The sequence below is a fragment of the Cygnus olor genome, chromosome 1 (assembly GCF_009769625.2).
Source record: "Cygnus olor isolate bCygOlo1 chromosome 1, bCygOlo1.pri.v2, whole genome shotgun sequence".
NCBI classification, from domain to species: Eukaryota; Metazoa; Chordata; class Aves; order Anseriformes; family Anatidae; genus Cygnus; species Cygnus olor.
In genome coordinates, this window is record NC_049169.1 from 34838168 (window position 1) to 34865786 (window position 27619).

The window sequence follows — 27619 nt, forward strand, 5'->3', positions numbered from 1 at the left end:
TTTTCATTTTACATTGCTCATAACTGAAGCAATGGTAGAGGTGAAATATGACCATGAATGCATCAGATTTGCAATCATTCACTCACTTATGGGCTGTTATCTGTAAACAATATATACCTACTGCTTATGGGGTACATTGGCAAAAGCAAGATTAACTATTCCAAACTGGTTAGGATAAAAATAAATAAATTGGGAAGAACCAAACTTGAGCATTCTTTTCATGGGCAATAGAAACATTGCTTGTTCCTGTCAATTTCTGCTGTATTTTCCTCTAATATTGCAGTTACATTTTCCACCTAAATCCATTTTGTCAATTCCACTACACACTTCCCAAGGCCATGTCTTAAGCCCTAATCCCCTTATGTATTTCTGTTTTTTCCCCATGTGTCTATCTACTCCTTTGGTCTGTACCCTGGCCAAGAGAGAACACGTTGAAGAGACACAGAAGATATAGATTGGCTAGAAGGTTCACTAGACAGCTATGAATGGTCAGTCCTTCACAATAACACCTGAGTTCTCCCCATCTCTGCCCCCACCACAGGAAATAAAGACACCCCCGTGCTTCTAGCCAGCTACCATTTTTCAGGAAACCTATAAGTATTTACTATCTTCGTAAAGATAGTATGTTACAAAACTTCTGCTAAGTTTTGACTGAAACAGGCTGACAGATTGGAAAAATATTATATTGAGACAGGTAAATTCTAAGTATAATAATGAGATAAACTATGGACTCTTGGAAAGTCAGCCTAAATACATTTAGATTTGTTTATATAAATCACGCCTAAATGAACCTACTGAAAAAACATAGTTCTGTCTGTTAGCTAACAAATGCAAACAATTCCTGAGATATAAGGATTGAATAGCATTCTGCTTGCCTTTCACATCACCAAAATATTTTGCACTTCTGCACAATACGAACTTTTAAAAATTTTTCCAATTTTTCCTGGAAGTTTTATATGTCAGAACCCAAATCAGCTAGTTCACAGTGAAAATGCAGTGCTGGACATCTGAAACATAGCAATAATATGTTTTTGATACTACAACTAACTCTAGCTTACTGAATACAAATAATGAGGTGACAAAAAGAGACAATTGTCCTTCTGGTCACAGTCAAACTACTTGACTGAGCATTCACTTTTTTATTGTAGCTGTCACTTATAGAATCTTCAGTAGAGAAAAAACATAAAAAAAAAATCAACGCTAACTTCAAAGGTCTAAGCATATGTATGCTTAACTGCTTTTTAAAATAAATGTAGATTTAAAAACACATTTCAAAATAAGCTTTCAAAATAAACTTGACTGTTTCTGAGTTAGGATTTTAATTAATAGAGTTGTTCACACATTCCTGAAATTAATGCTGCAATTAAGTTATTATTTAAGTGTGGCTTCCTATGAAATAAAATTCTGTGCAATTTTGTGCTGTGTATTTCTTTGTAGGTGAGTATGTGTGGTCTCTTTGTTTTTCTCTCCATTCAAAAACTTTTCTATTGAATGGCCCAGTTTAACTATTCTTGGGAAAGAAAAAATACATTTTGTTCCTAGAAATTTCAGGAAAAAAGAGCAGCCATACACTGAAATAGACCTGTATTCGTGCTCTCCTTAAGAGAAGGGCTTCAACCATATTAGATACAATAGAGTATGTCTACTCTCACTATTGTGATTGCTGTAATAATAGTAATAAAATGACATTTTTTGCCTTGTATGAGACACCAGAACATCCAAACATGAGACAATCAGAAAACAGGCTTCATTACACAGACAGAACTACTAGTTCATGTTATTAGAGTGTGAAATTGATATTTTAGTCTTCCTAAACACAATATCTAAATTAAGAGCAGAGCTAGTGCCCTTTCTTAAAAAACTGATAATGAAGCATGTAAATTAGGAAAACAAGAAACTTTTTGAATGATTCCAACAGTGAGTCAAACAAATCACATTAAAAAAAAAAAAGTTCAGAGAAATACTAGCCAATGAAACAAAATGTGCCCTCACTTTTTTTCGTATGCATTTAATGTTGAGATGCATATATATATATATATATATATATAAAATTATGTATATAAACCTTGGAAATCTGACCTAAGGGAGCAGCAATTTGTTTTTTCAAGCTCATAACATGCATCAAGGCTTGAAGTGAAATTCCTCACTTCATCCTCATTGCATTGAGAACAACATTCAACTCATACTGTAAAGCGAATGAGAACTATATCAACTTTGAACATGATCTACTTTCCTGGAGATTGGAGAGGACTCCAACACAATTCAGACAGCTCTGTGAACATGATTTATAGATCTTTCCCAAGATACATTGGCTGTATCCCTGGGTACATGTTCTCTATGTTTTGGTACTGTCACTTTCCTTCAGCCTTTTGGTAGAAAAAAATGGGAAGTAAAACCATTGCTAGTTGGCAGAGTTACATTAGCACTCTCGCTGGGATTTCCTACTACTACATTCTTCTTAACCAGTAAGTACGAAGAGAAACTGTTATGAAGATTTTATCCACAAAGCACCACTCTATCAAAAGGGATTTCAGGAACAGAAGATTTTCTCCTCAAAATAATAATACCATATAAGTGCTTTCTACCTCAGTATACCTCTGTTCTCCTGCTGTTTTCATGCCTGAAGCTCCACGTCTGAGCTTTCTGTCTTAAATTGTGATTCCAGATATGTTACAATCCTCACTTCATCTGGAGCTGAGGAAGCCCACCATCCCACTGGGTCAGGGAATTACTTATATTGCAGTTGTGTTTGTTACCAGGGTGTCTATGAAAGGACAGTGCAGTTAGTCGAACAATAAGGAGGATAAATGGAATATTTGGCAACACAATAGTAACTGAAATAATAAACCCCAGCAAAACGTAAAAGTACAACAACCCATATCTAGTATAAAAATTTTCAATTTGAATAACATTGAATAATTCAGTTACAGTAACCACAGTGACTAACATCATGTTATTTTAAATCTTGTGCATGTGTTTGTGTAAAAGATGTTTATAATACCTTATTGTGCCTGACACAGATTAGAACTACACTTAAAAATCTAAATGTCATTTATGTGGCACTATGTTTCCAAGATAGAATTTCAGCAGTTCTTGGCAGGAGAGATCAAATGACCTAATATTACTATTCCTTCAATTAATTTTCAGCAGACTTGACCATTTCCAAATGTATTTGTCAAAATATATGTGTGTGCATGAAAACTCTCCTTTTACTACCCTTTGCAAAATATTTCAGCAACAAATTCACAAACAACGTCTGCTCTTGTGGTCTTCCCCTATCTTATACTTGTTTGACATAAACATGTAAATTATGAATTGAATAGGTATTGGCTATCAAACAAAAGATATTAACAATGTATAGTATAGAAGTAACTTTGCCAGTGATATCATTTCAAGCAAAGATCAGAAAATAAAAATTAAAAAAAAAAAAAAGAAAGGAAAAAGGAGAAAGATTTGCACCTTCATACATATTTAAAAATTCAGAGTTGAGCAAATAAGGGAAATAATATTCTTGACAATAGCTTAAATATCTAAGCTCATTTCTTTTTGAAAATGAACACTCTGTTTCACCTTTGTAACCAGCAGCACACTGCAAATTCCATAACATGTAACTGACTAATTGAATGGTACTACGAATTGAGATCCATATGATATAAAAGATTATAAAATTCATGATATGGTGCTAGTTATATAATTAATAGAAAGAAACTTTAATTTCACTGAGTAACAGCGTGAATTATTACCTGTTTGTTAACAGACTAAAGTCAAAAATATTCAGTGAGGAAATCTGTGAATAATTCAGAGAAAATAAGTTCAAAAAAAGAAGCTCAAAATCCATTCACCTTTCTATATATTCATGTCTAATTATTCATAAAATCTTTCAGATAAGAATAATGGCTAATATGGCTAGTATTTAAAATAAACATCTGACATTTTATGTTTTAATTTTTAACAATCCTTGAGAATTTAGGTGTCAAGATCTCATCAACAAAGGCTTTAGGCACCTAATACACAAAAGCAATCTGAAAATCCCATCCATAAATGAATACCAAGGTGAATAAACAAAATTTCTGATAAGTAGGAAAAAAAAAAACTAATCTTCACCTGTTGATTTGTGTCTTTTATGCCCTATGATCCACTTTCTCTGTGACATACCCACTAGGTAACAGCCTTCCTAATGGTGGGTCCATTGGATGGATTTTGACACCTGCTAATTTATGGGAAAGTAGCTGCCAAAAAAGATTGCATGATGACTGAGTTCTATCATCCTTTCAGTCCAGAAAAATATTTGCACTTTTAAAAATATGGCTGAAATTGGCTATCAGGACTTAAAAAGGAATGGACCTAAATACACATGGAAGACGTATGGATTGGTCCCTTACATTTGTAAAAATTTCTGAAATTATTGAATTTAATTGAAGATGTAGGAAAAGCTTGCTAAACTTGCTTTTCTTTTTCTTCAAAGAACAGCACCTTTGCTAATAAATAAATAAATAAATAAACATTATGGGGAGATAAAAACAAATTCTAATATTCATGGTATTTTAACAGAACTAACAAATCTTTCAGAATAAGAAAATAATCTTTATAAAAAAAATCTTTTATAAAATTTTTCTCAACTTTCAATGAATGTAAACTTTAGATCAATCGCTTAGTTGCCAAAATATAGTTCTTTAGATGTGTACTTAAAATTGTAGTTCCCATAGTTCCCACTGATGCAAGTCCCATATAGCCAAAGGCTGTGGGTCAAAGTTCTGAGAAGTTAGATTTTGTTATTAGTAGACAATTCTGGCCAGTACCCTGTTGCAGAAGCTCACTGTGTCCCAACAGTCTGACTCTGAATATCCCTCCAGCATTCATCAGTTAGATAATCTTCTGAGTGATAGAGGCTCAAATATTTGGAGATTACTTTCAGTCTTTCCTTTAAGTTTTCAGCACTGCAAACACATTCACATTCTTTAGATCAGAATGTTATTCTACATGCAATTAAGTAATTCTTGTTTAAGCAAAAGATTTTTGTGACTTTAAAATCATATGGAACATACAATCATAAAATCAGATAATCACAGAGTAATCAGTGTTGCAACACAAGGTCAACAGACAGACTACTAAACCTACAGCTTCAAGGCAATGCATTTCAGGAGGAATCCCCACTAGTGATGTATGGTCAGGCATTATTTATGCTTTCATGCATTCTGCTGCAGTGTGTCTATCACTCTACTAACTACAAACTTCTGTATTTATCTATACTTTAGCTCTTAAGAGATTGTGTCTGCTTTATTGCACGAAGTCTTCTTGTACCCTTTCTCAAACACAAACATCAAATACGTTGTCAATTTCTCTTACTCTGATTGACAAATAATCAAAGGTTCTTCATACGCTTGAATGGACCTCTGTATTTGTTTCTGACTCTAGGGCCATATGCCCCAAAATAAAGAGCATTTTCAGATTTCAATTTTGCCTTAATTGATCTGGACAATGCATCAGATAATGTTAATAGTTATGTTGGGTTAACTATATTAAATCTTCTCAGTCAGAGACTTGAGAAGATGAAGGTTGAAAATTCATTTTCTTTTTTTTTTACCCAATGTTTTTTTTTCTAGATATGTTAGTCTTGAATTTAAATAAAAAGGAGAAAATAACTAGATGGACAAAAATAAAATGATCTTTTTAGTGATGGTATGAAACTCAGAAAACGTTTAGACTGGAAACACTAGAATGGAGAGATAAAAGTAAGAAATGGAAGTTATCAATGAACTGAAATACTCTAAACACACTGAGTCAGTAGGACTTCAGTCACTGAAGCGCTAGGCCATGTCTGCAACACTAGTAGCATGTTTTGTTATAGTCCATATTATTTAGTAGATGGTCTGCTTCTCCCACATTACTAGACTTGAATTTTCATGTACTGGATATACTGAAGGATATCTGTAACTGGCAATACCCATGAATTACTTTATTCCTTCACAAATATTATATTTAAATTGATTACACTGGATAGATATGAATAGTCAAACAGTTCAAGTTTTACAGTTTCAGATTGATCTACAGCATTCTGTCCTCCAAATTCTGGAAGTCATCAACAGCTGAAGAGTGAGGCCTTGAGATCGAGGTAATATTTAGGGAAATCAATTTATTATTTTTTTTAATTCTGGATCTGTTAAATTACTATGTATATATACGCACATATATACACACATATATATATATATATATTTAGTAAGTGGCTTTTTTGCCTCTTCATCTGAAAAAGGAGAATATTATTTTGCTGCTTTACAGGACATGATGATGATTAAAGAGCATTCAAATTGTTAAATATGTGTAGGTTACCTGTACTGTAGCTGTGTAAGTTAAAGGGCACCTGTGCAAGTTTCTCCTTATTAAAATAAATAAATAATCCACATACAAAATTTTATGTGGCCATGGGAGTCTGCCATGGAAAACAGCAGAACAGTGGATGAGATGCAGAAGAGAATACATTCATGATCTATTGTGTTTAAAATAGGAAACATGCTTTTTTATTTAGGACAGGTCAAAGATGGAATGTTATGTTTTCATTTATAGAAGAGGTAGAATTAGTCCTTGAGAAATACCTATTGGGCAGGAATATAAAATTTTGATCTGTTGTCAGAATGAAGATAATTAGAATGTACCATTTTTCTCTGGCTGCTTTAGAGGAAGCCAGGGCATGTGAAGAAAAACACGGATAAATATATACGAATTTAACTAAAACATCACAAAAATAGACACTAAAAAATATTTATTAAAATTAATAAGATTTACCAAAAAGGAAGTTTTAGAAAAAAATCATGGAAAACTCTGAAGGAGCAATAACTGCAAAAATCCTTCCACCACAAAAGTAATGACACATTTCAAGGAGATGAAATGTGTCCTGCAAGGAAAGTTTTCAAGCTAGAAGAATACATCTGCAATGGCAGAATCATTGGTTGATTAAGGGAAGAAAAAAAAAAAAATGATAAAAGAGAGAAAGAGATAAAATAATAGTTGTTATGGGAAGAGTTTACAAAGAAGTTATCAAATATATTCAGTGCCTATAAGATCACTTTTTTTCTAACACAATCTCTTCACATATTTTATCTGACTTAAAGCAGTATTGCTAATACACAACAATACCCTTCTAACTATAGAGGAAGCTGAGGAAGAATGGGAAGAAGAGAGGGGAGAGGAAGATGGATGGGAAAAAAAAATAATAAAATGACAAACTCTGAAGGCATATTGATAAAAAATTTGAGAAATCATAACAATGATTTCTTCAGTTGTAATTAAAGTAGTTATCATTATGAGCCTGGAGAATGTTAACTGATTCAAGATTTGACAGTTTCTAGCTCTGGAACATGCTTGAGGTCAACCACTGGTGCAAAATCTTTCTTTGTGAGGTAGGGTCTTCCTAGTTCAAAACTTTCAGCTCCAAATCCACTTTTGAGACCTACCAATGCTCCTCAACAATTCATTTATAGCCCTTTATAGATCCTAACCCTTACTGGCACACATAATACAACCTGAGCAGAAGTACTTGCACATGGATTTTCTTGTCAGAAAAAAACTTCATAACATCATAGATGTCATAGAAGAATTCTTGACAGCAAAGAATCAGGAAGGTCCTTAGGTCTCAGTTCCAAGTTGCAGAAAAAGTCTCTATTTCAGAAACAATGAGTTTTCTTTTGGAAGAACATCAAAGATGGAGACTTACATACTATCCCTGCAGAAAATCACCAGTGCTAAGACCAGTCCTGGTCTTGCCCTTGAAATCTCTCAGCATCCTCTCAAATGTTAGCTTACATTCTTCAAACTGGTGACAGCTTAATGGAAGCTCACAGTAACGCAGAGACATTATAGAAGTCTATGTGTTATTTTCCTCAAGCCACATTTGGTAAACGTGAGTATTCTGATAGTTGGTAAAGTTTCTCAATATGTGAAAGTAAGACCAATGCTACAAAAAGAAAATTGTAAAAGCATTATTAAATCACAAAACTGATTTATTTGAGGACTTGAATGTATTCATTCATAAAAGAAAGAATGAATGCCATCATAAACTAATGTGATCTCAACTCTTCCTATAACATTCTTAAACATTGTCAAAAAGATTAACTTTTCAGAGTTATTTTAATGTATATAACTTTTACTGTTTTACCCCCTCACACTCTTTCCACTTCCGCAGAAAAATTACTAGCTCTTCTGCTGATAAAAATTACTTTACCGTGTATCATTCAGCATTTAAGAGCACTAGGACCCAGTCAGGACTCCATGTTACTGTATTAAGCTTTTATTTGCCCTCTAAAGACATTATTATTCTGTGTTTAGTATATACACAACTAGCCCGTAACTGTTCTCAGTAACAGATTACGAACACTAATGGTGAAAATTGTTATGATAGCTTGAGGTTTTTTTCCTCTCAGTTAATGCCAAAGTTAGATTTCTGTCCTTCTCACTTTCTTATTTTGAAAATTTATCTCTTGTTAGACAAGACCAACCTGAATGCAACCAACTCTATAAGCTGAGTCTCTCAGACAACAAGAAGTTAGATTCTATTAGCTTTGTTCCTGCTATAAGGTGCCTCCTCAGCAAATACAGCATGACCTAATTCATTGCCATTCATTAGCTTATTGTTAAAAGCATTAATTATTTCTCCCATGCTTTTGCATTCTTTTGCAAAGTTGTGAAGCTTTTCATTCCTGTTCCCCAAACCTAGCGTCCAGATTTCTAACTTATACAGTTGATATCACTTTACTCACCAGCTCAGAATTTCCATTTAACACCCTTTTACACTGTGGCAAGGTTAAGAAATCCCATTATTTCCTCTTGAAAATCATCTTAAGCCCTTGTTGTAAACGGTGCATTGTGCTATGCAAGAGACACATCTCCAGAGGAAAGATAAAACTTCTCTATTTGGACTTCTAACAACAAAGCAAGAGGAAACATTCTCAAAACGAAATGTAATCATGAGACAAATCAGCACCAGCTGTAATGAACACCTGAGACCCTTAAATTCTATACAGTGAAAATGGCTATTTGCCTCCTTCTCTAACAATGTGAAAATGGGGCATTTGGGGGGCATTTTCTAACTTTAATTTGATTTCACCTGCAGCATACTAATTCACTGGACAATAACTCAAAGTTCCTTCATGTTCTCTTTTAGTTCCTTTCTAGATATACCAATCCTAATAGCTGGTTATAGAAGGTTAATTTTTGTGGTGTAAAAACACCACAGCTAACTATTAAGCCAGCACATTAGTCTACTGTTTGGGATTGAGGTGTTTATTTTCACTGCAAGGAACAATCTAACATTTTTCTCTAGGCACCATATTATTCTTATTTCATTGACTTTCATAGCATCAAGTAATGATCCAGGAATTCCTTTTTATGTTTGCCCTAGCTCCGTCACTGACTGTAAAGGAGAATATTTAAAAAGTGGGATTTGTTACTGGTAAATAAACAGTGAACAATTGTTTTATTTCTTATTCCCACTCACTCATTCAACTTAGAGTTACTTCAAATTCATGAAGTAGTGTGAGAAGAAGAATTTAAGGTTATCTCTCTGAGTTGAGTTGTTAGTTCTATTTTTGGAAAGAAAAATTAGCAAATTGAATAGATAAAGAAAAACTAAACTTCTGAATTATGCTGTAATTAATAAAAACATGAAAAACATGAAAAATTCTTTAATTTTTTTTTCCCATATGTTGTAGTGTAGTGGGTTTCCATTTTAACCTCTAGAGTGAGAAAGGAGCACAACAGAAATTATTTATAATCACAGAATCATAGAATGGCTTGGGTTGGAAGGGACCTCAAAGATCATCTAGTTCCAACAACCCTGCCATAGGCAGGGATGCCACCCACTAGATCATGTTGCTCAGGGCCTCATCTAACCTGGTCTTGAACACCTGCAGGGACAGAACGTCCACAACCTCTCTGGGCATCCTGTGATCTCAGCATGTGGTTCAGATCCAAGTATTTATGGCAATAATCACAGATTAAACGCCCTATAGGACTTGCCTTCTCTGCTAAGAAGAAAATGATATTAATATTTTTAATTATCACTTATTTATCATTTTTAATTGCAAGGGACTTTGAGAGGAATCTCTGAAGTTTCACAGTATTTTGGGGACCAAGGAGAGAATTTTGACAAGAGAATAGTGAAGAATAATATCTTGGCAATAACATCAGCAATCTTCTTGCTGGATCACCATTTTTCTGACTGAGTTTTGTCTAACCCTTAACTTTTTCAAGTGGATTATTGTTAAAGAAAGATCAGTGAGGGAAGGGAGGTCAGTCAAATAGGAGAGAAAAAATGCAGAAAGAAAAGAGTGGTGAATGGCTTCAGTGTGAGTAAGACTAAGGGTCTAAAGAGAATGGTGTGATCTGGAATAAATAACTAGGCAATACCAAGATTTTGAAAATTATACATACTATGGATAAAGACAATGTACAAAGGTCCATAGATCACCAATAAGGTCCAGGCGGTTGAACTACATTTCTGCTGTTAAGATTTTTCCATGTTAGTGACCCCCCAGTCAGCATGAAAAGTTAGGAGAGATGCAAGAGTTAGATGTGGCTGCATAAAATTTGCCTTTAAAAAAACTAAAAATTCTCAGGACTCGTTGAATGTGTCCTAATGGGATTGGAATCCTAGTAAACTAGTAAACACTGTGGCTTGCTCTGAAGACAGAGACTAAAGAAGTCTCTTTTCCTTTTATTGTCCAGTGCAATGCAGAAAACTGATATTCTCTAAAATGCCTTCAAGTCCACCCTTATCCATATAAGCTATTTGATGAGAAAGTCACTCTATAGCTTATGTTCTGCCAATATTCAGTTCTAAAGTTGAGATACATTACTAGTCTAAGTGTAAATGCTGTTCATGGCTACCTGTCATCTCAAACCCCATTTCTCTTTAACAGTCACAGTTAAGAACTTTCCTGGTTTGCAGTTATAAAATTTCCTTTTATGCTTTTTTTTTTTTTGTAGTTTTTTTTTTATGTCTTAGTAAAACTTCAAAAGGAAAATAGAGGCTTTTCTTCCCAAAACATTTCCCTACCATCAACTTTTTTCAAAAACCTCATAAAAACTATTATCTGAGAGTAAGATGTTTTTGTAGGAAGTGGGAAAATATGCATTTACATCGTCCTAAGTGAGGAAATTAGGCAAAGAACTCCAATGCTTAAAGGCACTATTTAAAAAAGGGGTGAATCCATCAGGATGTTGAACTAAAAGGGGAATCTTTTATTAGTTTTGGTATGAAAAGAAGTCAGTCTCTGTCTTCATGTCAGTCCCTGGTTTTGAACAACAAAATGCATGGCAGTAGCATCATATTTCTAATAATTTCCCAATTGCTGACTTCAAATCTAAAGATAACTATCCTTTAGATCTCCCTTACTCTTTGTTATTGTTAAAAGGAAAATGTATGCAGTAGACTGAGCGGGACTGAAGAATCAGCCTTGACACCAGCATCTTTAGCTTAACTGAGACAGATCCTTGGGCATAGCATTGACTGTCTATGTTGTAGGAACTTTATAGTTTAATACTTTGTATGGATATCTAAAAAAAGAAACCTTATTTTGAACTTCTTTGACATGCATCCTTCAAAAGCCTAGCTCATACACACCTCCACTTTATAAAATGTCTCACATGCAGAACTAGAGCAAGCATTTGGGAAAAACAGAAAAACATGTGCATAGGTGGGCACCTCATGGAGGGCAAAAGTTTTTAATGTTCCAATGTATGTCTAACTTCTGCTATAAAATAAAAGGAAAAAAAAAAAGTGAGGAACATTTTACTGGTCTCATTTGCTTATTTATGTCCCCTGTGGGTAGGTGTACTTCGTATACCAAGCTGATTTCATGAACAAATGTTTCCTTTATCCCTCCCAAATGTCCATCAAGTAAAGACATTTATCAAGTATGAAAGAATGCCTGTACCTCTCTTGTTAAAAACCTTAAACTTAGATAATATTAAAAAAGTCTAAAAACTTCAAAGTTGTCTTGTTTTGTAGACCACACTGAAATCTGAATTTCAAGCCAACTGTAGAGAAAACTGATTCAATGATTTAAGGTCAGAAGAATTTTCATGAAACTTGATGTATGTTTTCTTGCTTCTACTCAACTTCTAGGATTGTCCAAGTCCAAGAATTATTTGTCTGATTTCCTTCTTCAATGTTCAGAACTTATAAACTGACACTTAAAATACATAGCTTGATTGATAAGAGTTCTACATCACCTCCCAGATATACAAAAGCAAAGAAAACATAATAATGAAGAAGTAAAAAGAGAATAATAGTATGTAGTAATAGTGTTTATGTATTAAGCTTAACTGGAAAAGGAAAAATATAATAATGGCTTAACTAGAAAAGGAAAAATAGACTTTAAGAAGAGGTGCACCTATTGTTTTCATCATATTAGTTTCAGTGTGTTAGCAGTTTTGCTACCTCTTATAAGAAACTGAAACCTGAAAATGAAGATTTTATTTATTTATTTATTTTTATTTTAAGAACAAATTACATTCTCTCCTCAGGTAATGATTTTTATCTTAAAGTTGTGATAGCTATCTTTCTGCTGTGCCAGGTTTCTCACCTTTTCTTTTTTTCTTTTTTTTTTTTTTTTTCATACAACAATTAGGTAAAATAATATCCCCACTCTCAAGCTATTCCTGGTTTACAGTTCTTTGAGTATTTCAGTAAAACTTGATCATTTGCTTGCACTTGGCCTTTAACAGTGACAGCATCACTTTGAAGACTGTAAATAGATTCTGCTGAAGAATCAAATTTTGCAGAGATGATAGTTTTTTCTCTGTAACCGATATCCGTATTAAATATGTTTCTGTTAGTTGTATCTGTCTTTCATTCAGTAATTCTAAATTACACAAAACTCAACACAGTATAAATAAAAAAAATAGTAATTTGGGTCACTTTTACTTTAAAATGAATCAGTGCAGTTGGGTGGATCAAGCAAATTTCCTTACTAAAGGTTTCAGTTTCATTTTTCATTGTATTGCTCTTTGTCCAACTTCTGATCCCTTTCAGACATCAGTCTCCTTAAGGCTCAGATCAGATTTACATTTAAAGGGTATAAAAAATGTTTACCAATTTAAAATTACATTCTAGAAATGCTTAAAAATCATCATTTGTTCACATGAACTTATTGATAAAAGATACCTAAAGGGAAAGCAATAAAGTAAAAGGAGAAAAATAGTTTACAAATCGAAGTACAGCAATGACTTAAGAAACAAAAAATGTGTGTGTTTCGCAGTTCGATGACATACCCAAATTAGTTTTAAATGAGCTTTATATGAGGTAACAAGAGTAGTACAGGCCAGGACAAATTAATACTGATGACAGTAGCTAGCATAGTGCATTACAGATATAGTTAAAAATGAGAAAGAGAATATTTCTGATATATATATATATATACATATAATTTCTCACTGCCAATGCTAAAAAATAAAATAAAATTGCTCAAAAATATCATTTTTCTTTCCTTTAAAATGTTGTTTACTTAACTGATTTCAGTAAGTATGTTCAGTCCAATGCACATGGTATTTTGTCTCTTAGTTTCAGTAAGAAAGGAGAACAATAATCTCACATTGAAAAGATGGTGAAGCACATGGCATATACAAGCATTTGCCATGAGCATTTTTTCTCATATTTATTTTGTCTCTCCATTCAAAAATTCTTCAAATCAGAAGTTTCTCTTGTAGCAACATCTACTTGTTGGTTACATCCAAAAAGTTGTTTATAATAAATTCCTTAGCATGCAACGTACACTTTAACCTTGTGTCTGCTACCAATTCTATTTCCTCCATTACCCTTCTAAACAGTAGTGCTGTGTGATGGTTAGCCTATGTATATTGCTCTTTTTAAGAAAGTATATAGCAGTCGTCAAAGGACATAAATCCCTGCAGGTAATAATTCTACATGACACTGTGCATACAATACTCCCAGAATCCCTCCTAAAATTATTTTTTCCCTCTTTCTTTCCACCCTGTCTCAACCCTTCATTTGCTTCTTCCTCGCAATAGGATTTCTTCTTTTTCTATTTTTGTAGCTGTATTCTCAGGTAAATGGTGAGCTGCAAATATTTTACTTTTATGAGATGCTACGTAAAACTTAGTTTAAACACAGCACTTTGAAAAGAAGGCACTTATAACGGAAGAGCCAGAACAAAGCAACAGCACATTTAGCAAATATATTTTCCATGTGCAACAATTCAAATCTGTCTCTCCATTTGACGCTAATGAATAAAAGTGAAACCTGAGAAGCTACATTACTAACAGAGTCAACAAGAAGACAATGACCACTAATGTATAGATGAAGTTAAGGAGTGAAGAAAAGAGGAAGAAAATCCATCCAATCCAAGTCCAAACTGATAGAAAATCACACCTCTACAAAAACTCCTCGTCTGTGAGGGCACATACTGATAGCCAGCTTGACCATGCTTGAGTCATTATCAGCTTGGCAAGAGTTACAGGTACTGGAGTACAGGCACAATGAAATCTGATCCTCAGAAAAGCACAAGTGTGGATAAAGTGTATCTCCTGTACTAGGGGCCTAATTTGTTCAGATTAGCCCTGTTTGCAATACCGAGTAGAAGAGATCCATTGCACATGAGCACCTGATTCTTGGGTCCTCCTGTGAGATTCATTTCTAAGGCCTGTAAACCAATGTCTCAAAAGAGCACTGGAGAGTTTAACATTGCTAGGCTAATGTTAGTCTAATCAATTACTTCCATGCCCTGGATTGTGAATACCCTACCTGGATTGATTAATTCTTCTATTAAGATCTGCAGGTCACTCCAAGAGGTAAAATTAATACTGTGCTGCTTCTTTGAACAGGATTTGACATATTTCCTCCCTACTGCAATTATGTGGATAGAGTAGTAATGTCAGTTAGTAGACAAATGGATTGATTAAGGAAAGAAAAAAAAAAAAAAGTCTTTTTTACATCTAATTCTTTGTCATAAGAAAATATACAATACTTTTAAGAAATATTTTGTGGACATGTATTGATTTGAGGACATCTGTTGCAGCCCCTGGGAGATGCTAAATGCTCAGATTGGGGCCCAGAACAGCTAGTGTGCTGGGGAAGTCACATATAGCAAATCAATAGGATACCCTAAGGAGTGGCTGGGGAATTAGATATATAAGGAGATGGTTCTGCTCACTTCAGATCCAAAGGCTGGAACCCTTTCCTAAGATGGGTCCCTTCAAAAGCCAAAGCCTTTTCTTTTAAAGTAAAACCATGATATGATGTCATCTACCACCAAGCTCATGTCACTTTTCCCCTGAAGAATGCTCAAACAAATTATAGGCCACTTTTGTTCAGCAACCTTCTCTGTCTGCTACATAAAGATTCACAACTATACAAAATAGAATTCAAGACCCATTAGAAACACCCACCACTTGACTCTATAACCTTGTGGGGCAACCACTCATCAGGGAAATAGGCAATTATGGGTTTCTTGTGGTGTCTGTTCATCTTTTTTCCCCAGTAGACAGATTACTAAAAAGTGTAAAAAGGCCTCCTGAAGTAAAGACAGAATTTATGAACACTATAACTGCTGAATTATAGCATAATGTTCTTTCTAGTGCTTATCTTCTCACTCCCCACCAATTTCTGCTTTCACCTCTTTCCCTATATTCCTATGAATCACGTTTCCTGTAGAGTAGCAGAAGAAGCAGTAGGGAGTGCTTCCCCTTGCCAGCCTCAGCCAATGATACACTCTAGAAATGAAAGAAAACATCTACAGGAAGGGGAATTTTAACCCTGTAACCTGAGGAGAGCATTGAACCTGAGTGTATGAATGCCATAAATCTTGATCATGTTTTTAGTTCATTGAGAGCTCTACTGTCAATGTCATTCAGTTGTTCTCAGGAAATGCATATTGAATGACTTTGGAGACCTTTGGTACTCGGCTACTCTAGGTATACAATTGCTGCTGCGCAATTTGTAGCAGTTTAGATATGCTCAAGTGAGAAAGTCACAGTAGGCACTGGAGAAATTTCAGTCACAAGAGGAGATACCTGTGAGGTTTAAACACCTGCAGGATAAGACAATTTATTATTATTGTCATTTAGAACTTCAGTCTGTAAAATCTGCCTATATCCTTCATTTGATACGTCTTCTTGTCCTCAGGATACACAGATCTAACAATTTACAATTCAGTGCAGCAGAGTAGAGAAAACAAAAACATAAAAAAGCATTTGAAGTAGAAATGAAAGCAAATAAAAATATGATCTGTTTTTTTCAAGGCAAAGCAATACATTATTTTTATTCCCTAGCTTAGTAGCAAGTTATTTTGCTTATCGAAATTGTTAAGTCATTTTTTAGAACAAGCCAGAATTTAGACTGTTTCTTCTGCCTAAGACAAGCAGTCAATTTTAATTAACTCAATGTGCAGGAGTCTTTGGTGTTTGTGGAAACTGGGCACACAGCCAATCCCCAAAGCACCTCTGATCAATTTGCTTGGAAAGAAGTAAAGAAAAGGAAGAGGTTTGCTTAGAGAGCTTAGAATTATAGTCTGAAATCTCAACAGCTGGAAATAAAATTAATTACACAGTTCTGCCTTCTTTACCTATCTGCGTAACACCATTAACATCTCTGAAGCTACTCACGTGAGTAAGCAAAAAGGATCCTCTGCTGTAGAGACGCTGGTTATTATATGGAAATGTTGGTATACCAATTCAGCTTTAATATTTCTGTTGAAGTTCAGTATATCTATAGTACATACTAGAATAATAATTATTATTATAAATAATAAATAGAATAATAAAATGATCATGTTTAAAGTCATGCATGTCTTTGTGTGCATGCTCACATACACAGCATTTTAGACATTTTTTGAGGTGACAAAAAAAAAGTCTGAGATTTGATTTTATACTTTTTGGACTGAATCCATGAGGCATCATTAAGGTGGTAGGAGATGTACATTGAATTTTCAAACAACCAACATATTTTACTCTTTTATTGAATCTGAAATATAGAATCCTTAGTATGTACAACCTTTCTTCCACTCTTATTATAAAGCAGCATGTGTATGAATGATAAACCAGCATGTGTGTGAATATTGGTAATTTATTTTACAATTGACTAAACCTAGAAATAATAAGGTAACATTTTAAGATTTGCCGTGATAGTTTCTCAAGAAAAAATAAATAAATTATCCAACTAATCAAATATTCACATTTAACTCATCACAGAATATTCTAGCCTAAGAAAATGAAAGTTTGTTTTTCTCCTAAAAAATAGAAATCAGTTGACATGCTGTGTGTAGAACACTTCTTGCATTATTCAAACCTTTTTTAGACAACAAAACATTTCCAGCATTGAAATTTAAAATAAAGATGAAAATTGTCCCTTGATGCCATTATCTGCAAACTTTTACTGGATTTTTGTAGAGTATTAAAGGACTTAGCGAGAGAGAGAGAGAGAGAGAGAGAGAGAGAAAAATCTATTAAAGCAGATCTCAATTAAGTGAACTTTTACCATTATTTTTAGTAGTCAATGTCAGCCCTCCCTAGATGTTTGAACATTTATTGATTGATTTTGCAAAACTGTTTTTGATAAACTAGATTTTCATCACAATACAAATGAAAAAGGTGTGAAAAGGGAAAATATTAACTTTGTAAGTGAGCACAGCTAATGCAGACCCCAAAAGCTAATAACATTAATGGTTTGCTTCTGAGTAAAGGGCTAAGAAGTCCACTCACTTTTTAGCTGCAAATTTGTGCAGAAGCTTCAAGTTCCAAGATTTGGCATTTCTGCCAGTGTATGTCAGGAAGGAGAGAATTTTCCAGAGCCTTCCTGAACATCTCGCTTTAAAATGAAGCTTTAAAATTAATCTAGAGATTTGGGAAGTAGTATAAACTTTTTGGTCTAAGCCCAGAAAAATGGAAGCTAAGTCTGGCCTTCCTATACTGGTCCTTGTATCCTTTAGGAGTTTATGTAATTTTTTACAACCTAACTGTAACTTTTTATGTCATTTTTCTCTAACTTTGTTATCAGACCTCTTTCGTCATTAAATTTGAAATGTACCTAACTTAATTGTAAATTTCATAGTGGTGAAACAAGCGTTGTAAATTTAAGTCATGTTCCTTCATTTTTCTGTGCATCTCTTTAAGAGACATAGCACATTACTGAACAATATAAACCATTAAATAAATTAATCTCTTTATTACTTTTCAAATAATTTTTAATAAATTATTTCTCTCTCTCTCTCTCTTTTTTTTTTTTTAAAGAACTGTAGACTTTGTGTGAACTGTCTGTGCTATATTTTCGAAAAACTGTAGATGACAGTGTAAAATATGCAAGAAATTCCATGCCTTGACAAAGATTCTAGAAGAATCAGGCTCTAGTGTCTTCTTTCATGGTCCACTACACCATGGACTTACCTAAGACTCCAGATGAAGTAACTGGTTTATCACTGAAAATTATTTACTGAGCCTACTATTCTATCAGCATTCTTCTGATGACATATGCCCAGCCAAAAATTAATCCTTCTGTATAAATGTAAAACGCACAGTATTTCTAGGGTACATGGGATGAGGAAAGGCACATCTATTCTTGTTTCAAAACCTGTCACCATATCAGTATTAAATAAAGTATATTAGAAAATCTGTCTTCTTGCATCACCTGGTGCTTTGTCCTGGATGGCAAAACTGGAGAGATATATTCAGTTTTGAAGTAGAATAGAGTATTGGTAGCAGTCTTTTGAGAGATGGAGTATATCAGTAAGGTCATAGAGCATTGCTAACATTGCTAGCAGAGTCATCATTGTGCTGTCTGGCACATCTCACATACGTCTTACTCAGAACATAGAGTGAGCAAATGAATTCCTGCATTTGTCCATGTAGATTTTTATTTTTATTTTTATTTTTATTTTTTTTTAATCTGTCTCCCTGTAGGATATCTTGTCCTGTTTCAACAATATGAAACATTGCAAGTTCTCCATAGTAGAGATTGTCTTGCAGTGTGTATGTTTTGAACATTCACCAGCTGATGAGATAGACATAAAGCAGGCTTAATAGGTCTGTGATGAGGTTTATACCAAGAAAGCCAATGTAATTCATACACACAGAAGCAGGGACCAAAAGAAACACAGCATCAATTAACAACCTGAAAAAGAGATGACAAGAGTCTGCGCAATCTAAGGTAAGTTGTACTCCGTGCTGAGTATCATTTGCCATTTCCCATTGCATATCACATGTTCCTAAGCTCCATTTCCTACTTTGCAGAAAAAAGATGCAAGGCACAAGGTTCAGAATGTAATAGGTCTGTATCATGTTTCTATTCACAGTCAAGAATGAAGAGATTCTTTAAGACATGAAATACAAGACAAAGCAATAGAAATGTATCAGCCATGGCATTCTGCACCACGTTTGCCAATCTTTCACATGGCTGTCTTTATAAAAACAGTGATTCTGCCTTTTTTTTACCTTATTTTTTAAAACTAAAGTTATGAAGCACTGATCCCAAGCTACGCACCATAAGGATGATAACTGTGATAATTACAAGTTTACTGACATGGATTCTTTTTTCTTTTCCTTTTGTTTGTTTGTTTGTTTGTTTTGTATGCTGAGTTCCTGAAGGTTTAACTTAGCAAACCATTTCAGTTTTGAGGTATTTCCAGTTTATCTACGGGTGATGTAGAATCCAGTCAACTGAATCTCCACTATAGCCTTTGTGGTCCTTCCCTCACAATTACTCACTTCATCTACTGTTTTTAAACCTTTTACTACTCTGCTTATTTGCTCCCCTGGATAATCATCGATTAAATATGGCAGGTACAACAGCTTTTGTTAGCTGTGTCTCAGATAACTTTTATGTAACCAAAATACAGCAATATAACAGAAAAAAAATACATTTTTGAACCCCCAATAACAAAGTATTCTGTAGAGCCTGGAGCATGATAATCTGAGTTTGTTTTTCTCGAGTTTATAAACCAGTTTTATAACATTTAGTAGCTCACTGTGATATCAGAACAGAATTCTATGATATGGTTAAAACTGAGGCTGTGTAAAACATGGCACTCTCTACTGAGTTCTGCAAGTTTTATAGTGGATTCTACAGAAATTGTATTAAATTTTTATAGAACTCTTTTCGTTGTTTTAAACTCCATTAAGTTCTATGTAAATGTACAAAACCACTCGTCCTTCCTATCCTCAGCCCTTTCCTCTGTCAGCTTTGTTGAATTTAAACTTCAGAGAATTCTCCTCAGATTGAAACAAGTCTCCCTGAAAGAGAAAAATTTATCCAGGACCATACTTTCCATGAAATGTAACAGTCTGGCCAAAAAAACGACAAGTCTAAGAATGAGGAGACTGTGATTATAAGAATGGGACGTTAATCGTAATAATTCATTTGAGAAATGTTTTAATTTATGTCTGCAGGTGCTGGTGAGCAAAGTAAAACTGCATAACTTGTAAATTATTGAAATTCACACTTTAGTGGCTAAATGGGTAATCGTACATATGTGCTTGTGCAACTCCTAAAGGTCAACATGGACTATGATTCCTTATATGTGTAAAATGTTGATAAGCAGAGTTCTTTGCAAGACAGAAGCAAGAAAAAACCTTCAGTTTTCGTCTTACATTCCAGGACGAAAATGAGTCCTGGATTTTGCTCATGAGTGGCCAGGGAAGCAGCAATCTTTATTCTATTGTCTGATCTAAACTCAGCCATGTGATGCAGAAACAACAAGTTACTAAAACCTGAAAACCTTTTCGGTTTTGGAGATGCTGAAACAGCTGTTTTATTTCTTTGCGTAAGTGAAGTTTTAGCTTCATTATAAAACAAACATATTGGGGGAAAAAAAGAAAAGTCTTTTGTCATCTACTTCTTATGACAAGGGCAATTTAAAATATGGAAAATAGATACATGGAGAATGGGGAGCAAATGTGCTTTTTCACAAAAGTGTACTGCACTTATTTTATTAAACAAGGTTGTCTTCCTTAATTTCTTACATAAACGTGGGAAAAATGACATTTTGGATCAGAATTATTTCATGTGCTCTAAATCATTTCTAGAAGTAACCTTTTTTCCCATGTTAGTTATACATAGATCCTCAGGAAACCAAGCAACCCAAAGTAACCCATGTGCCACCTGCACACCAGCCACCCGCAGAGACCAAGAATGCAAATTGTGCCTAAAAGAGGAAACATCTATTTTCCTCTGGGTTTGGACAACATCAGCATGTTGTTCCAATGCAAAATCAAGCAGATCATTACAGTATTCCATACAACATAGATTATCTAGCTTACATCTGATGATGATAAAGATGATAAGGATCATTTGCCAGCAATAGACTAAGATCAATAAGAAAAAAATGTTGTGAAGTTTTCTTTCTGATGTGTTCTACAGACAATGTGAAAAATGTGCATGCTTGAGACTCATATTAAGATTCTTACTCCATTTAGATATCTAACATACAATTTAAAACTAGTATTTGCTGTACTCTCTTCCAATGATACATTCCTTTTTTTTTTTCTTTTTTTTTTTTCCCCCCCACAAACCTCTATTTTTCCCACAACTGTTTTCTATTTACTAGAAAACCTTCAGAACCTAGACAGTTGAGATGTTTTCACAACCAAGGTCAGCAAAGCCCCACCACTCTCCCTTCTTGAAGGGATGGGGAGAAAATATGATGAAAAAAATCAGGAATTGAGATAAGGACAGGGAGATAACTCACCAATTACCATCAGAAAAACAGGCTCAGAATAAGGGAGATTAACCTAAGTTATTGCCAACTAATAATAGACAAGAGCAGTGTGAACTAAAAGCAACCTAAACCTACCTTCCTCCCTATCTTGCCTTCTCCCCTTGAGCAGCACAAGGGAATAGGGAATGGGGGCTGCAGTCAGTCCCTAATGCTTTGTCTCCACATCTCCTTCATAGTCATTGTCTTCCCTTGCTCCAGCGGCAGCATCCCCAGACTGCCTGCTCCTGCGGGAGCTCTCTATGGGCCACATCCACCTGCTCCACTGGGGGCACGAGCTACAGCGTGGAGATCTGCTCCGCAGCGGGACCCATGGGCTGCAGGGGGACAGCCTGCTCCAACAGGGGCCTCTCCACAGGCCGCAGGGGAACTTCTGCGGAGTGCCTGGAGCACCTCCTGCCCTCCTTCTGCACTGACCTTGGGACCTACAGGGCTGGTTCTCTCACATTTTCTCACTCTTCTCTCCCAGCTACTGTTGTGCAGTGTTTTTTTTTTTTTTTCCCTTTCTTGAGTGTTCTGTCACAGAGGTGCAAACAGTATCGCTCATTGGCTTAGCTTTGACAGCTGGGTCCATTTTCAAGCTGGCTGGAACTGGCTCCTATCTAACATGAGGCACCTTCTGAACTCATGTCACAGAGGCCTCCCCTGTAGCTTTTCCTGGTACAAAAATCTTGCCACATAAACCCAATATAACACTTCTTAAATAAACATTTTTCCCTAATTTTTCCCATCTCCTACCCCCTAGCCCCTTCCAATCTTGTTTAAAGCCTTAATGTGTTGCATAAAGTGTTACCATTTGTAAGTCAAAAATCAAGGTAGCAAGTTTCCTGATATTTTTCACATCACTACCACTCTCTAAAGGTTCAAAAATTGTGCACATTTTCAACTTTTCAATAAGAAACTAATCTATCAATAGTCCATTGCTTAAATAAGCATGTTCAACAGTAAATACTGTTAAAACATAAGAAAAAGAAAAGTGAAAGGTGTTGCTTAAACACTAATATCAGAATCTAAATTTCTTATATGACTTATAATAGGCATTCTCAGTTACTTTAAATTAAAATTAAGAAAAATCATAGCATATAATTCCACAACAGTTCTTGTTAACCACTCTCCAGCCAACAGTGTACTCACTTTCTTACTTCTCTGTGTCCTGCAAAATGTTTCAAGGCACACAGTTAATGCTGAGTTCTTTCATTACATTATGAAGTTCACTAAAAATCTAAATTTTCTATTTACCCTATTTCTTCACTGCTAAGGGACTATGATATTCCTTTCCACTTCTATATTCTTTCACTCACACTTTGCCTCCTCCACCTATTCCAACCCCAGACTAGTTTGTTTAACCAGCAGGTAAGAAGACTATTCTCAAAGTAGATCTGAAATAAACTGAGGCAGGTAGCAATCTTTAATGGTCATACTACCATGCAAGTGACATATTTTCTCCATATAATATTTGAAGATATAAGCACAGAATTTTGTAGATTTAATGCAACTTCATCTCATATCAGAGATGATATTATCTTTCTTAAGAAACAAAAATTCTGCCTGTTAGAGTATTTAAAGTCTTGATGATAGAGGCAATATCTGTTGAGTAATCTCCAAATTATATTTGTACTGGTTTTATCAAAACTATGTGCAGACATCCATAACTCAGTCCCCAATTCCTAACGTTCGCTTTTCACAAATATCTGTTATTGACAGGCACTACTGCCTCTGCCAATTAATATAACTGGGAAAAATATGAACACTGGCTCATCTTAATTAAACAATAACTAAGAAATATTCCCAAAATTCCACACTCTAAACATTCAATTATTTTTACATATTTTAAATTATTATTTTTTCCTGACAAATCCGTGATTTCTATCAAAATCCTCATCTGCAGACATTAGTCATATAGACCTTATTTCAGTTTCCATTAAAATCTGTTGGAGAATTTTCACACCCCATTAGATTTTTATTTATTTTTTTAATCATCAAACACACTTCTTACACTAAGCTATATTTTATTCTGATTTTCTAGAGGTTTTAAAAATTATATTAAAAAAATTGCCCGTAACTCTACTTATCTTAAATAGTCTTGGTCTTTACTGGTATAGGTCTTCCTTGGAGAATCCATCTTTCTCATGATCAAATGAGATAATGACATTAATTTAAATATTTGATGAAGAATTTATTATATTTCCTTATGATGGCCACAAATGCTTTAATAAAACGCTTCTTTAAAGTTCTATAGAAAATGTCTTGTTGAATGCTTGTCTTGTTTCTTACAGCTGGCAAGTTCTATACATTGCTGTGTATCTTGAAAAATCGGCAATGTATGTGCTCAAATGCTTAAGAGCAGATTTCAAATCAAGCTTATAATGTATCTCAGAGAGAAGAGCTAAGTTCATCAGCACATAAGTTCAAGGCAGATAAGCACATGTATTTCTGTGTCTGATATTCACAGATACATTTGTGGGGCCATTTCTGTTGTGAAGTAAATATTGTAATTTAATAAGCTATCTGTACCCACAGGTGTTCCTCTTTCAGTTTAATATTATGCAGATACTTGTGTCAGGCTAGTCATTAAAAATACAAGTAGTTTCCATGTTCCTATTGACTACAAACTTTAGTGCAATCACTCATTATAGACCTGTGAGCACAGAAAAAAAAAAATACGTGACCTTTCCACCAACTCATCCTAAATTGCTTTCGTCTAAGTGCATCAATTCAAATGGTCTTGCATCAGTTTTAAAAAGACTGAGACCTTCAATTTGCAGAAACAAAGGTGAACTGAATTTTAACTAAATGTATTTGGTAAGTTTTGGCCAAGAAGAGATATTAGCATTCATTCAATGAATACTATTAGGTCATGAGAGGCATGCATTCGATGTTTACGCCAATTTTATATAGGGAAAAGGAGTTTCTCTGGCATCCTTACCAGCTCTTCGCTGGATAATTCAGGAAAGTAGGAAAGAAAGCATATCAGTCATGTATGTAACAGGTTCCTCTCCATCTGGAAGCTGAGCAACTGAAAAGAGCCTGGCTGACTGGCAAAGCCCGAAGCCAAGAGGAGACATTGCAAGAGTCAAATAAATAAGCAGGAACTTCTATCATTAATTTATCACCTAACATAGACACTCTGACACACCACAAAAAAAGAAGACATGATCTTTAAATGCAATCTGTTGTTGCTGTTAATGTGGTACAATAAATAATGACAACAATTTAGGCTAGCATATTATGTTACAATCAATTTGGTTATTTTTGTCACCATATAGGGTCTCATTAGGATTCAAAAAAGATCTTAGAGTACCAGGGAGAGCATGAAACCCAGGCATTTTAGATTTTGATGCTATAGAAAAATATAGTTTAAAATACGTAATAGGAGGAATGATAGAAAAATAACTCGAGATATATCCAAACTGAAGAAAGTGAAATACAACCACAAACTGGAGGAGGAGCTAGAATAATCCGTAAAGGAGCTAAGCTGGAAAATGACAGGAACAGTGAACTATATACATCACTTTGATGTAGCTGTTGCCACTGGTTATAGTTATTTTCGTTGTTATATATATACATTTAAATACACATAAAAATAAATAAAAGAAAGTCAAAAAGAAGAAGTGAACAAGAACAGAAGAAGAAGCGTACTGAGAACAGAATCTAGATTTAAGATACATTAAAAAATTTAAAGAAGATAATTTTCACTTGTTATCATTATACCTTACTGAATCTTTTACTGCTATTTTAGTCTGTGATGAGATCTGTATTTAAAATAACCAAGCTGCCCTTATCTTTTTTTTTTTTAATATACAGATTATTTATTTATTTATTTATTTATTTATTTTAATATTCAGCTGATGCCTGTTTACTGATTAGCTCTTGACAAGAGCACCCAACACTCCTTGTTAAGGCTACAGATGATTCAAAATAATAAGAAATAATTGTATCCTGCTGTTGAGCATCAAAACTCTGTACATTAGAGGACTGTACAGTTTCTACCACTTTGTAGTGTTATGACAAATATTGGGAAATCACAGCAACATGAAATTTTGCAGTCTGAATACAGTGATACTATAAAGAAATTGAATATAGTTGATCAGTTTACTTACAGAAGTTAGGTTTTCCCTAGTTTTAAGACAATTAAAATCCTCTCAAGTTTCCATTTCATTGCAAAGTGCTGTAATCTGTTATCTAGAGCCCCCCACATGCTATATCATCAGTGACTCTCTGCAATAATTAACTTCAGAAATTTAATTAAAATGTAATTAATTTATGCTTTGCTTATTTAACAAATCTTTGCTGAAAATAACTTATTATCTGAAGCTTAGATTCTACCAGTTTTTGTATCAAAAGCTACTGAAGGTTTTATAACTGTGAACTAGACTGTAATAAACAGGAGACCCATGAATGATCACCATGTCTATGGGATAGAAGAGATAAAACAGGCTGATTGAGTCAGTCATGGAGTTTCCAACAGTGATTGAAAAGTCTTACATCAGAAACTGATTTGCTATAGTATTTGTGCATATCCCTATCTGTACAAAGTTCTGTGTGATCATAATTTAATGATTCATTTATCTGTTTATTTCCATGGATAGAGGGACTAGTGTCAAATGAAGCCCAGACTGCTGGTTGTCTCTGATTCCACATGAAGTGGAGTTAGCCTTAATGTTCTGGCAAGACTACAGCAGGAATAATTACCTCCTGCTGACTTTGACACAGTAAATGTGCAAGTAGTAAGGCTCATGTTGAAGACCTTGAGATATTCCAGATAACTATGTGAATGAAGTCTGAATTCTTCTCAAAACACATCTCAGTTAGACATAGACATAAATAAAGGCAACATCTGTAGATATTATGACTCCGATTCAACCCATGTTCTTGAAGCACCTGAGACTTTCATTACTAGTTCTGTTATCTACAGCCCCATTTCTTGTCCATCAGAACAAGAGGGAATGGCCTCAAGTTGCACAAGAGGAGGTTCAGGTTGGAAATTTGGAGAAATTTTCTTCTCAGAAAGATTAGTTAGACGTTGGAATGGGTTGCCTGGGGGGGTGGTGAAGTCACTGTTCCTGGGGCTGTTAAGGAAAGGTGGATGTGGAACTTAGGGACATGGTTTAATGGGTATATTGGTGGTGGCTAAAGATTAGGCAAGATGAGTCCAGGCCAATAACTTAAAGCATGAGCAAGCCAAAAAGTCACTTCTAGTAGATTATGTGTGGTCTAGGGATCTCTGCAGCAGTAAGTTCAACAGACTTGTGATCAAAGCAACAAATTTACTGTCCTGCTCTGACCAGCCCCATTTCATCTACTGCTTTCCTTTTAATGTCTTTTTCTTGGTCTTTATCACTGCTCTGTTCTCCTACCAGATAAACTTCCTGCCTCTGTTCGCACTTTCCCCATTGAGAGGTTTATTGGTTATTTATTTGGTATTTGTGGTATGATTGCCCTGTTTCCATCTTAATGATCTCCCTTTTTTTACAGTCCTTCACTAAATCTGTTGCTCTCTAAACAGTCTTGGTTCCCCCTGTCATCAACTTGTGTTAATAATACAGTCAAAAGCAAAAGTATAACAGCATCTATCCGTATTTCATTCATGAAAAATAAAATGTATCCCTAGTATGGAACATCAAATAAATCAGGTTATCCACTTTTTATTTACCACTAACAGCCGGATACATCTTGCACTTAGCTGCAGGAGGACACTCCCGGGAGAGTTGCCACCCAGTTGTTTACCTACTATAAGTTTAATACTGTTATATATGTTATATATATGTTATAATACTGTAATATAATAATAATACTGTAATATAATGTTTACCTACTATATGTTTGGCGTCAGAGTATTTTTTCCATGGCAACATATTTGAATCTCACTGAAGGAATACCAGCAAAGTACACTAAGAGCAAAG